Below are 12,109 nucleotides of genomic sequence, written 5' to 3'. Positions count from 1 at the left end.
GAACGCGCGACCGTTTCCGAGGAGAAGGGCGTGAAAGCCGAGCACCTCCTCCGTTGGTGTGTGTGTGTGCGTGTATAGGACGAGGGACGTTTCGAAGAAAACGCGAAACGTGGCACGAAACGGTAGTAGTCCCGAGCCTGACCCTGCCCTTTCCACCCGGAAGCCCCTTGAACGTCGCGAGGCAATAGAGGAAACAGAAAAAAAGACGGAAAAGCGAGTAACGAAAAAAAAAAGAAAGGGAAAACACAGAAATGCGTAAATGCTACCCAACCACCCGTGAACCCACTGCGATTCCATCAGTTACATGTATCCGGCGCTCGATCTCCGTCCAGCTGACGGTAGGTCGTACCGGTAGTACATTTTTGACTATGGCGATATTTCGATTGGAGGAGAAGGCAAGAAACGGATACAAGACACGATGCAACGTTATTGTACCGAATGCATACACACGATACACACACATGGCCATCCACAGAGACACGCAGATAGACGTACTCATTCGCTCGGTGATACACTTATTTTCACACGTACATATGGACGCCTCTGACACCGTCGGGTAAGCAAGAATGCGCGTGTACGGTATTACCGTATGCCGATCTATGCAACGGCCCGGCGTTAAAATACAAAACGGGGAACAGACGAAGCAGCACGTGAAACAGTCCGCGCGTGCACGCGTCCGTAGAGAAGATACGCGTTGGGTAGGAGCGCGCGATGAAAATTCTGCAGGGTTGTCCGGTCGACAACGCGCGCGGATACGTTGGCCGATGATAGACATTTTGAACGCGCGAACGCGACGAGAAGACGAACAAAAAATGAAGAAATAAGAATAATTGCCGACGCAACAACGTATTTTTTCCTCTATCGATGTAAAACTACCTAATGCAAGAAAAAAAAAAAACTTATTACCTACTACTAACATTACTTAACTCGTAAGGAGCAACATAATTATATAAGGAATGATATATTATATATTATATATATATACATATATTTTTGGTCATTACGAACGTATGCGAAACGAGAACGAGCCAAGACTTTTGTTGGCGCGCGTATAGATGACGTTTTTTCATAAGGCGACAATATTTCTCTAATCTCGGTTATTTCGAGGCTGGCGTTCGGTAAAAACGCGTACCCCCTCTTAAACGGGTCGCATCGAACAAGGACGAAAGAGGGAAGCGGGAATAAGCTGCTTAGAAAGGTACGAAACGATTTTCATCGACGAGGGAACGATCGCTCTTATCGTTGATCGATGCACGAAAAAGTAAATATTTCACGAACACGCGCGTTACGTTTCCGAAAGCGAAGAACATTGGGATTGTCGTTTGAAGAAGCAACGGGAAGACAGACGAATTTAATTCGATTCTCTCATCGACGACGATCGTTTTGTTCCATGGAACTGCGGCGAGGGGAGATGTACGAGGAAAACGTTGAAAGAGAAAATGGAAACGCGTAGATGTATATAAGGCATTTGGAGAAAAAGGATTGCTATATGTATAGGCGTGCGCTTGTTCTCCACTCGGTTGTTCATTACCGAAGTGCAAAAATTTTTCTTACGCGCGGCAACGCCACGCATTTTGATACGAATTGCAAATTTTCTATCGCGTAGAGGAAGAGAAGCAGCTGTAATGGCGGCGTTCGTAGAATTTCTTCACGAGGAAAACATCCCACTCGCTTCTGGGAGGAATCGGTTCCCTTTCTCTTCTAGATAGTCGATCCGCGTGGTCGACGATCGAAACGTACGATAAATCAGGCGAGTGTGACGACGTTTCGTACGATCGGACATTAGTTTCTTCCTGTCTGACTTTTTCTACGAACCACACGATTGTATCTCGATGGTGTTTTCCTTTTAACGTCGAAGAAAAAACGTAGCAAAATTAGATGAAATTCGAACGCGTCGAAAAGATCGGCCATCGTTATTTCTAATAAGGGAATTCAGAGATTTCCATTTCAAGAAACACGTTCCGATGTTCGTTGATACTCTTTCCGGACGTTAAACGACTTTTCGAAGCTTCTTATCGGCTATTACGGTGGCAGTGACGGTGACTATGACGACGGCAGCTACCGTAACGAGTTCTAGAGAGCATCATCGTTGAGTATCGGAGAAAGAATTCCTCTTTCGCTTCTCTTCAACGATGCGACTGATCCTTAGAAATTAATCTCTGCAAAATTCATACAACGTTTTATCACCATCGTCATCGTTACGTACTTGATCTGCGTCTTTGACGTTAACACAGCCGATGGAAGCTTCGGAAAATCATGTAATTTCCGAGCAAAAAGGCCAGCGAACGTCAAAACTTCTTGGAATGGAAATTTCGAAATTCTATCACGATCGTTTCGGTCGCGGTGAGCGACGATACAACACGAAGAACGCCAGTCCCTCCTCTTTTGACTAATTTTTTCGCAGGTTATCCATGAGCGTCGTGCGCGCGACTATCGAGGTATCTTCTCGTATTTCAAATTAGAATTCCGTTCGACAGGAGATCCTTGACTATATAGAATGAACACGTTAAAATAAATACGAAAAAAGAAGAAGAAGGGAAGAAGTGGTGATTTCGTCGTTTCGCTAGTTGTAGTAGCCGAGCAGGACGTTGGACCAAGACGAAATCGATGAAAGCAGGCGAATTCGAAAGCAGAATGACTGGTTTTAGCGAAACACGCGTAGAAAACGTTACCACGTTCGAGGAAAATAGTGAAGTTCGGCGCGTTAAAGTACACACCGCGGGCCACGATTTTTCCGTCTTTCTCGCGTGTCGAGGAGGATTTCACAAGTTCTGATTCTAAAAAAAAAAAAAAAGGACGAGGACAGAGGAAACGAAAGGATAATTCACGCACTCATCTCATGACTCTCTTTAAGTAAAGTAACGACTGAAAGACTCTAGGCTGTACATAAAGTATAAGGCATGTATGTTCGGTGTTTTAAAAAAAGCAAAAATTCCTTACTAACGCAAAAAAAATTATACCTTACGAAAAAAAAGTAAATCGTATAAGCAAGGCTACTCTCTCGGTGTTTTTTGGAACTAAACTTAAAATTTATCCACCCCTAAACTTAAAGCAAAAAAACCGTGAATTAAGGAGGAAAACTCTAAAAGGGAATGAAAAAAAAAAGACGGGTGAAGCGCACCCACGCAGAGAAGCGCGTCGGAAAACTATTAAAAAAAAAATAACAAGTTATTGAGTGTAAACGTTAAGGTCTCCTTAGGGTTAAAGAATAAAAAAAAAATTAATATCGAAGCTGAACAGCAGAAAAACACAAGTGAAAAGCAAAGCACTAATCATGATTGTGTGTAAACGTAAATTAAAACCTTCCTTCTAACCCTGTATCCACTAACACACCCCTTTTTAATCACTCACCAGCCGACTACCCGCTTCGCGTCAAAGTGTAAATTGTTCGGTGTGATCTTACCTACACGATACCTCGAAAGAAAAGAAAAACAAAAAGGAAAGGACACCTTTTTCTAAACATTCGCCAGGCACTACACCAACAAGAAAAAAGAAAAAAAAAAGGAAGGGAAGGATATTTCTTACACTCGTTCCAACTACCGCCTTCTTTTCCTGCTTCCTCTTCCCCTTCGCCCTTTACCCTAACTCCCATTCCTTCATCCCTCTTGCCTTTCTAACTTTACTCTTACCCCCCAAAACCCTCTAACCCCCTCCCCCGATTTAATCGAATCCTCTTCACCTTTCTACCTTGCAAAAATCCAGTTCACCGACACACCCGGGACAACAGAGACTCCCGATAGTACCCTTTTACGAAAGATTTATCGTTAGATGTGAAAAATGGATATTTATCGTGCGGATGATTGTAAAACGTGCGTAAATTATGATTGTCGTTAATTCAATTACAGTTACAAAAAAGTATACGTCGCGACGTTCTGCACGCGTTCTCTAACCAGGAGTCGATATCCGTCGTCGTCGATCCACGCGCGGTTCCACGGTAGCTTCCCGCGGCTTTTACAACCGAGGGAAACGAGAGGCGCGACGCCGCAATTAGACTTATGTCCGCGAGATCGACGACTTCATCGTCGTCGGAGATTTCCTCCGCTCGTCCATTTCTCGAGCTTCGACGTTCGTTCGATGGTTTCGGCAAATGTCCTGTCGGAAAAATGTTGCGCGCGAGACGCTGCTCTCGTTCGTTCTTTCGAACACATTAAAAGTAAAGAAAAAAAAAAGGAAAAGAAAAGAAGAGGAAGAAGAAGAAGAAACGAAAGGAAAAGACAGGAAAGGGGATGATAGCAGTGTGAAATTTTGTTGTTACTTTCGATTCGGTGATGCACAACGCACAAAATGACTTCTCGAGAATTCGCGTAGAGACGATAATCAAAAATGGTAATCGCGGATTTGCCTCGTGGGATCGATCCGCGAGGTTTCCGGAAGGGAGAGGGGTGGTGGAAGAGGAAATTTCTGGTTCGACGACGACAGCCTCGACTCCTGCGCGAATTAGACACGCGAGAGCTACGAGACTCGTCCGCGTTCGCTAAGAACGGGACGACTGAATCGCGACAATTGGGACGATCGGCGCTAACGGCGTAATTAACGAGGCTGCCGTGTAATGATTTCCCAGTGACACAGTCGCGTCAACGTGTCTGCCACAGCGATTTCGATCGACGAGACCGAGGGACGATTGGTTCTCGGCTCGAGGAATTCGGGACTTCTTCGTTCTGGTGTCCGAAACGATGGACATCGATGAACCGATTGCTACGATTGACAAAACACACGTGAAAAGAGAGGAAAACAAATTTTCTAGAAAAATGAAAGAGATGCTTCTCTATTTTTGCGGGCAAATATTCACGTAAGAGGTATAAAATTGGACAACATTCTGTGATTTTAAACATTATCGGCGTACGGACAGATTCTGTCCATTGGTTATCGTGTACAGCGGTTTTAGGAAAATTGTCGCTATCGAAATTCGTTCTTTGAAAGAAATAGCTAGAGAGGAGTGTTAGGGTGGATGTAACGAGGTCGCATAAGCTAGGGCAGATATCGTTGCCAACGCGACTGTAGAGAGAAGTGTCGATTTACGTTCTTCTTTTTTTTTCCTTTTTTTTCTTCGAGGGAGACGGCGGGACGAGAATAAGAAATCCAGTTAGCACGGAACTAAAGGATTGTATTAATACACACGACGTAGCGGCAGCGTCGTGGAATCGGCTTCTCGAAATCGCAGGCCAGATTTCATCGGATCAAACGCGGCTTTTCTTCAAAGGCATTTCAAAATTCGTTCTCGCGGGAGATACGTCGGCAGAGGAATGATTTCGCGTTCGTAGATTTTCCGGCCGTCTCCTTTTACGTCGCGGGCGATACGCTGAAACGATCCGGCGAGAGACGGATTGGTCGAAAACGGGGAGGAAAAGAAATCTTTAAGAATTAAAAGAAGATATATTATATTAAAATATCTGTGATGTAAAAAGTAACAAAATTTTGATGTATATTTTTCACAAATTATTGTAACCAGCTAGTGTATATGTGTAAGATTACGGATATAAAAGAAAAAAAACAAATACTATTGTAATTACGGTGTGTGGAGACAAAATGACGAGTAAGAGAGAGCGAATTGAAAGCCAACAAACAAACAAACAAAAAGAAACCAAAAGATGAAACAAATACGGGAGAAGCGAGATCGCGAGATTACGTTTATCCACACCGGTGGTCAGACGGGACCAAGATGGCGGGCATTGCTCGGAAAATCGGGCCCAAAGATTCTCGTTTTTTCATCGCTTTCATATATTTTCGTTACGCGTTTTCCGTTTCATCGCGGGCAAACGAGAACATTCGAATACCAACAGCGATTTTCTTCTCGTTCCCGGAATTACGTCGCAGGATAAAAGTAAAAACGAGAAGGAAGAGAGAATAAATGATCTTTTCGCTTGAAATTTTAAGTCTAGACTCTCGATCGTCGAAATTCAATCGTTTATCGTATAATTTGTTTCTTTGTTCGTCAGCCTCGCAACATCGAGCAACGACGATCATTTCGGGTGGTTGGTGTTTCCAAAAACTGGAAGATTTGGTCCGATTGGCCCTGAAACGGCTCAATGTCAGCTACCTCACAGAGTATCGTCACGTTTGGTATGGTTTGCGTAGGGGATGTTCGCGTGTTTCGGTTGCCGAAGTAAAATTGGATGGCCGTCCACTGAAAACTCTTCCTACATTCGTTTCTTTCGTGCGTTATAATTTTCGAAGAAATTCGTTCGAATCAAAAAAAAAAAAAAAAAAAAAGAAAAAAAGAGAGGAAGAAGAAAAGGAGAAGAAGAAAAAAGAAACAAGTCGAACCTCGTAACGATTATCGAACCTTAGAACTTAACCGGAGAAGACTGACGAAATATCGATTGAAAATTGGCCAATCAGTTTCTTCGAACGGTAGACGCGCGAACACCGTCGGGGTGGGGTCGTGTAGAAATGGTCTAAACAGTTCCAAATTGTGCCTAAGTTTCGACGTTACGTTTTTACGACTCGCAACAGAACGAACGACGAATGTAATACCGTAGCAGCAAACTGAAGTTTTAGTTCTATGGTGGGGTTGGTTTAAAGTCAGGAGGCAGTGAACGGGATAGAGGCAAAAGAACAAAAATGAAAAGTGGAAAAAAAAAAAAATAGAGATGGGCGACCTTAAAGCTAAATTTTAAAAGTATATTACCTCCGTATACGTTCCAGGGCCGAAAAAAAAAAAGAAAGAGAGAAGAGAAAAGAAGAAAAAAAGAAAAACAAAAAAACAAAAGAAGAAAAAAAAAAAAAAAAAAAACAAAAAAAAAAAAAAAAAAAAAAAAAAAAAGAAAAAAAGAGAGGAAGAAGAAAAGGAGAAGAAGAAAAAAGAAACAAGTCGAACCTCGTAACGATTATCGAACCTTAGAACTTAACCGGAGAAGACTGACGAAATATCGATTGAAAATTGGCCAATCAGTTTCTTCGAACGGTAGACGCGCGAACACCGTCGGGGTGGGGTCGTGTAGAAATGGTCTAAACAGTTCCAAATTGTGCCTAAGTTTCGACGTTACGTTTTTACGACTCGCAACAGAACGAACGACGAATGTAATACCGTAGCAGCAAACTGAAGTTTTAGTTCTATGGTGGGGTTGGTTTAAAGTCAGGAGGCAGTGAACGGGATAGAGGCAAAAGAACAAAAATGAAAAGTGGAAAAAAAAAAAAATAGAGATGGGCGACCTTAAAGCTAAATTTTAAAAGTATATTACCTCCGTATACGTTCCAGGGCCGTCCGGCCGCCATCTTGCGTTCATTTTTACGTTCCGTTTTGTCGAATAAGTGCAATTAGGTACACTGACGCCACACACAAAGACAACGCACTCTTGATGACACACACATACACGCACACACACACATACAAAACCCAGGAACACACACGCACGCATACACACATGCGCGAGAAACACTCTTCGACACGCATTTACACTCCCACACACGTACACGTCAAACAGACGTCGAAGAAAAAATGAAGAAAACGAACTGTTACGCGCTAGGTTACCGTGTTTTTAAATTCTATTTTCAATTCACGCATTCTCGAATGTTGGGATTTTCGTGATCAACGAAGAGCTGGCCTGTCGTTCACATAAGAATAACACGTACAACATACATATGATAAACGGACGAACACGCGTACATACACACACACATACACACACACACACACACAGACATACGTTACCATATTACATAGAACACGTACACGTACTCGCATACACTGCAAGAAGCAGCCGACGTCGATTCGACGACAAAGTATGATACGCCGTTTTCTCTATCTTCGAACGTTCGCGTCTTTCTTCGACGGATATCCAGTTCGATGTCTCGTGGACAATTGTACAAAGACGTTGGGAAATTTAATCGCTTGATCGAAAACTAAGCTGTATTACCTGGATCAATTTTTGCCGGCAATTTTTCGGATGTCTTTCGATCGAATCAAAAAGAGGGAAGGAGGAAAACGAAGAACGACGCGCACGGCCGAGGATCGAGAAGGGCCAAAGAGAGTAGATAAATTACCGCCTGAACCAACGTAGAAACCGAGATGGTACGGTCCGTTAACGGTGGAAAACTTGGTACCTTTCTAATTGGCTTTAATAAGCTCGTAATTCGTAGGCTCTAGTCATGCAATGACTTTAAAAGGCGGGAAGTCGTCCCTGAAGCGGTGGGTCGAATCTTCCGCGAATTCGTATACGCTAAACGGCGCGATGTGACGCGACGCTGGAACTTACCGATTTGTGTTCAAAATGGGCGAACAAAGTCGACAAGGCGTCGATTCGACGTCCGGCTCTCGACACCGAAATATAATTATGGAAACTTCTAACGCGTACGCCCGTGCGCTGTCCGCGTAACTTCACACGGACGGCACACGCGCAAAGGAAGGAATCTAAATAGATAGGTAGATAGATATACGACGAAAAAAAAAAGAAAAAAAAGAATCGGAAGATTTGAGCGCGAGAATGGCAAAGACGGGGAAAGCCAGTGCTCGACCACGCCTCCGACATCAGCCCGAATCGCGGAGCCTCCTCGTATTGCGACTGACAGCGATTTCTTTGCAAAGCTCTCTCGCGACAGCTGGGAATGAACGAGCTACGCGAAATCATCCGTTCTCGCTGCCGCAGTAAACGTCTTTTTTCATTCTCGGGCACACATACATACACACACACACAGACACGCACGTTTCTAGCGATAGTTTATCTCGCGCCGCAGTTTGGGAAAACCTCTTAGCGCGGGTTAAGATTTACGCGTGACGCCACGGCCGATGGGTGCTCGTCGATTCGACACCCGCGGAGAGACAGCTGCGATCGGTCGGTGCTCGGTAGAAGCAAGTGTTAGAGGCTATCGGGATTTTTATTCAACCTTTGTCGAATATTTTATAACAAAATAATGGTTGCGCGATTCGCCGACATCGACTGGCTGCTCGGCTAACTAACGTTAATCGGTTTAAATTTCGAGTTTCGCATCGTTAGATTTTGAGAAGTAAGAAGGGAAAATATTTAGAAATGGAAGCAAATTAAAAAAAGAAAAGAGAAAAGAAAAGGGAAAGCGCGCGATCGCTGCTGCGTCCGTACGAGCGTCAACGGGTGAAAACGAAGTTCGTGAAACAAAGGTATTATTCGTCCATCAAAAGGTGATGTATTCTTTAAAGTACAATTACTTCTTGTTCCATATACGAATCGAAATTACTTTCATGTTCCTATTTCGAGGTTTAAGGAGCGAACTGAGTCGGTCTTGTTTGCGGTTAGAGCGATGCGTCCTCGTCGGTCGCGGATCTCATTTCCGCGAAGGTGGCGGGCCAGATCGGAGGCGGTCGGTCTCGACACTGACTATGCCTAGACTTTTCGACTAGTAGGCGTTAGGAAAAAATGGCGCTGGTACTACGTAGTTAGCACCGGTAGTACTCGTAGTTTGGCGCTTTAGTTGTTTGTATATCGTGTTGTTTCGTTTCTTTCCGTTTTTCTATATTGTCACTGTGTATGCCCGGCCTCGCCGCGCAAAACGTCAAGGTTGGAAACGTCCGACTGGAACTACGAAGGAACGAGTCGATCGATAGGAAAACTCGTCGAATCGATGAAAAGAAGTGGCGATCACGTATGACTATGAAACGACCGATCGAATCGGCTCGCCAACGAATCTCGGAACGTTGGAACAACGGTGGTGACTCGGTGTTTCAATCAAACCTGTTTGTACCAAAATCACTCTGAAATCATACGCACCGGAACTTCAAAGTACGACCAACTAGTTACGGACCAAGTACGCTGAACTGCCGGTGAATTAATCAAAAGACACGTCCGAGCGGCGCGTTACGTATACGAGAGACCTCTTCGAGGAGCCAACCGTTTTCGCGTTTTTTCTTCGTCTTCGAGCTGCAGTTCGTTGTTCCGGCCTTGACGATCACTGCGTCCCGCCGAAACTCTCGGCGAGACCGGGCGCGTTCCGATGCGCTACAAAGTTTTTAAAGTTTAAAGTAACCGATCGAAAGCGAAAGAGGTAATTAAGGACAAGAAGATTAAAAAAAAGAAAACTAAAGAATCCAAACCGAATGTAAAATCCCCACGCTCCGATCCCCTCCGCACCGAAATCCCATTGGACAGATCGTCATCCATCCACACGAACAACCCCTCCGGACAACCTTTAGCAATTTGAAAAATTCACCCGCATTTCCGACCACACACGCACACTCAGTGACACGCTAAACGAACACCAGAAGTATAACAATACACGCAGTCTGCTTTCTACATACAGCTACAACAATATTGCAGCCTCCCGATACCAGTCGTCTCCTTACAGTTTAAAGCGGGGTGCGTTCGTGACGGGCGTCATTCGGATTCGACATGTCGCGCGTCTTTCTTTACCGGAATCACGACGAAAATTCGTTGCGATCGTATCGCTGTCGATACGAGTAGTTTCGTCTACGGACACGAAATACGACGAATTTTCTCGCGAGTCCCGTGGAACGTATCCATAAAGAGAAAGCAACAGCTCGACCGATCGAAGAGCAGGTTCCGTTCGAACCGATGGCGCCGCGACCGTCCGATCGTTTCCCTGCGCCGTGCCACGGGTTGCATACTCACCCGGGCACCGAGAACAATGCAACCAGCAACACACAAGCAGCAACAATAGACATCTCTCTCTGTCTGAGCAGAGCACGTCGCGATCGCGAGTTCGTCGCTACGTGCGACCACTCGCTACGATCGCCGTGCATCCGAGTTACAAGTACAGCTACTAAAAATCTATACATCTCATATTATCCAACAGTGATCAACGCAAACGCAGATGCCACGAAGAGCAATGCAAAAAATAAAAAAAAAAAATAATAAGCAAGGATCACTTGGTAGCCCGTATCGTCTCGGCGCGATGATTATTCAAATAACGCGGTCGAGTCGTTCCGATTCGGTTCGTTTCGTTTTTACGATCGCCGGCTCGGGGAACGATCGACGAGTTATAAATATGGCGTCGGACGATCGGGACCGGGTGAAAGTCCCCTCAAATCAAAACCCGCAGTCAGCACAGAATATAAACGATAAGTGCAGAGGAAACAAACTACTATAGTAAACAAAAAAGGTACATATTATATATATTATATATATAAATATATATTATTATATTATTATTATTAATTAATTAATTAATTATTAAACATACATAAAAGAATATTATTAACAACACAAAGAAGTACTATATTACTACTATTATTAATTATTATGATTCTTATTATAAATTTAATGAAACGATGATAACATTCCAACCGTCAATGTGCCACACGACTTTTTATATGCTCTTAAAACAAAACAAAAAAAAAAAAAGGAAGTATAGAGGGAACGCGAGATTTTGCGATAATCGTCGTTTGGTGATCGTCGGAAAGCAGCGCGGGGGGAGGAAAGAACGTTCTTCGAAATCGTTGACTGAGAACCGCGTTAGCGTGGCTGTGAGAAAGACGCGGGACCCTTCGAGCGAACCTCTCGATACGAAAAGAACACCGGATCAAAGAGAAAATAAGGAAAGGTGCACACGAGCCGAGCTTCGTCTAGCGATTTTTTTTCCCTACGATTAATTAAAAAAACCGAGTGCTCTCTATACGATGAAGCTTCGAAGGCGGCGCGATACGTGCCTTCGTCTCGTTGCTTCGAATTTTCAAAAAATGTCGCGAGGAAAGAAACGTCGATGCGAGAGCGAGCCGTCTTACGCCGTTTTATCTTGTATCACTGATCGACCATGATCGATCGTAAATAGGGCATACTTAATCGTTCCGGCGAATTTTATTTTCTGATTACGACGGCAATCGTCGTAATAACGAAGCGCTTGTTCCGCTTTAGCTCTATGCGTGTAACGCTAACGACGAGACTCATTGATTTATTTACGCGTATTAATTGCTGTTACGTTTGTCATTATTACTATTATTATTATTATTATTATTATTATTATTCAGATGATTAGGATTGATATTTTTATTAACATTGATAGTTACATTATTATTTTTATTATCCGCTATTATTAGTAGAATTATTGCCGCTATTTTTATAATTATCATTATTATTAATACTACTACTACTACCACTACTATTGCTACTACTACTACTACTACTACTACTACTAATACTATTACTATTGTTATTCGAAAAGAGAAAGTCTGTGAATTCGACGG

At 43.5% G+C, this 12,109-nt stretch overlaps 1 long non-coding RNA gene across 1 annotated transcript; it reads right to left on the bottom strand.

Annotated features, from left to right (window-relative positions):
* Positions 1 to 6,398: 6,398 nt before the first annotated feature.
* On the bottom strand, positions 6,399 to 7,257 carry LOC117151811. The gene is made up of 2 exons (XR_004461944.1): positions 7,182 to 7,257; positions 6,399 to 6,628 (listed from the first exon to the last, which is right to left on the bottom strand). It is a non-coding gene; the product is annotated as an uncharacterized LOC117151811 (long non-coding RNA).
* Between the last annotated feature and the right edge of the window lie 4,852 nt (positions 7,258 to 12,109).

This window comes from Bombus impatiens, unplaced genomic scaffold, assembly GCF_000188095.3.
Source record: "Bombus impatiens unplaced genomic scaffold, BIMP_2.2 scf_0452, whole genome shotgun sequence".
NCBI classification, from domain to species: Eukaryota; Metazoa; Arthropoda; class Insecta; order Hymenoptera; family Apidae; genus Bombus; species Bombus impatiens.
This window is presented reverse-complemented; position numbering and strand designations above follow the sequence as displayed.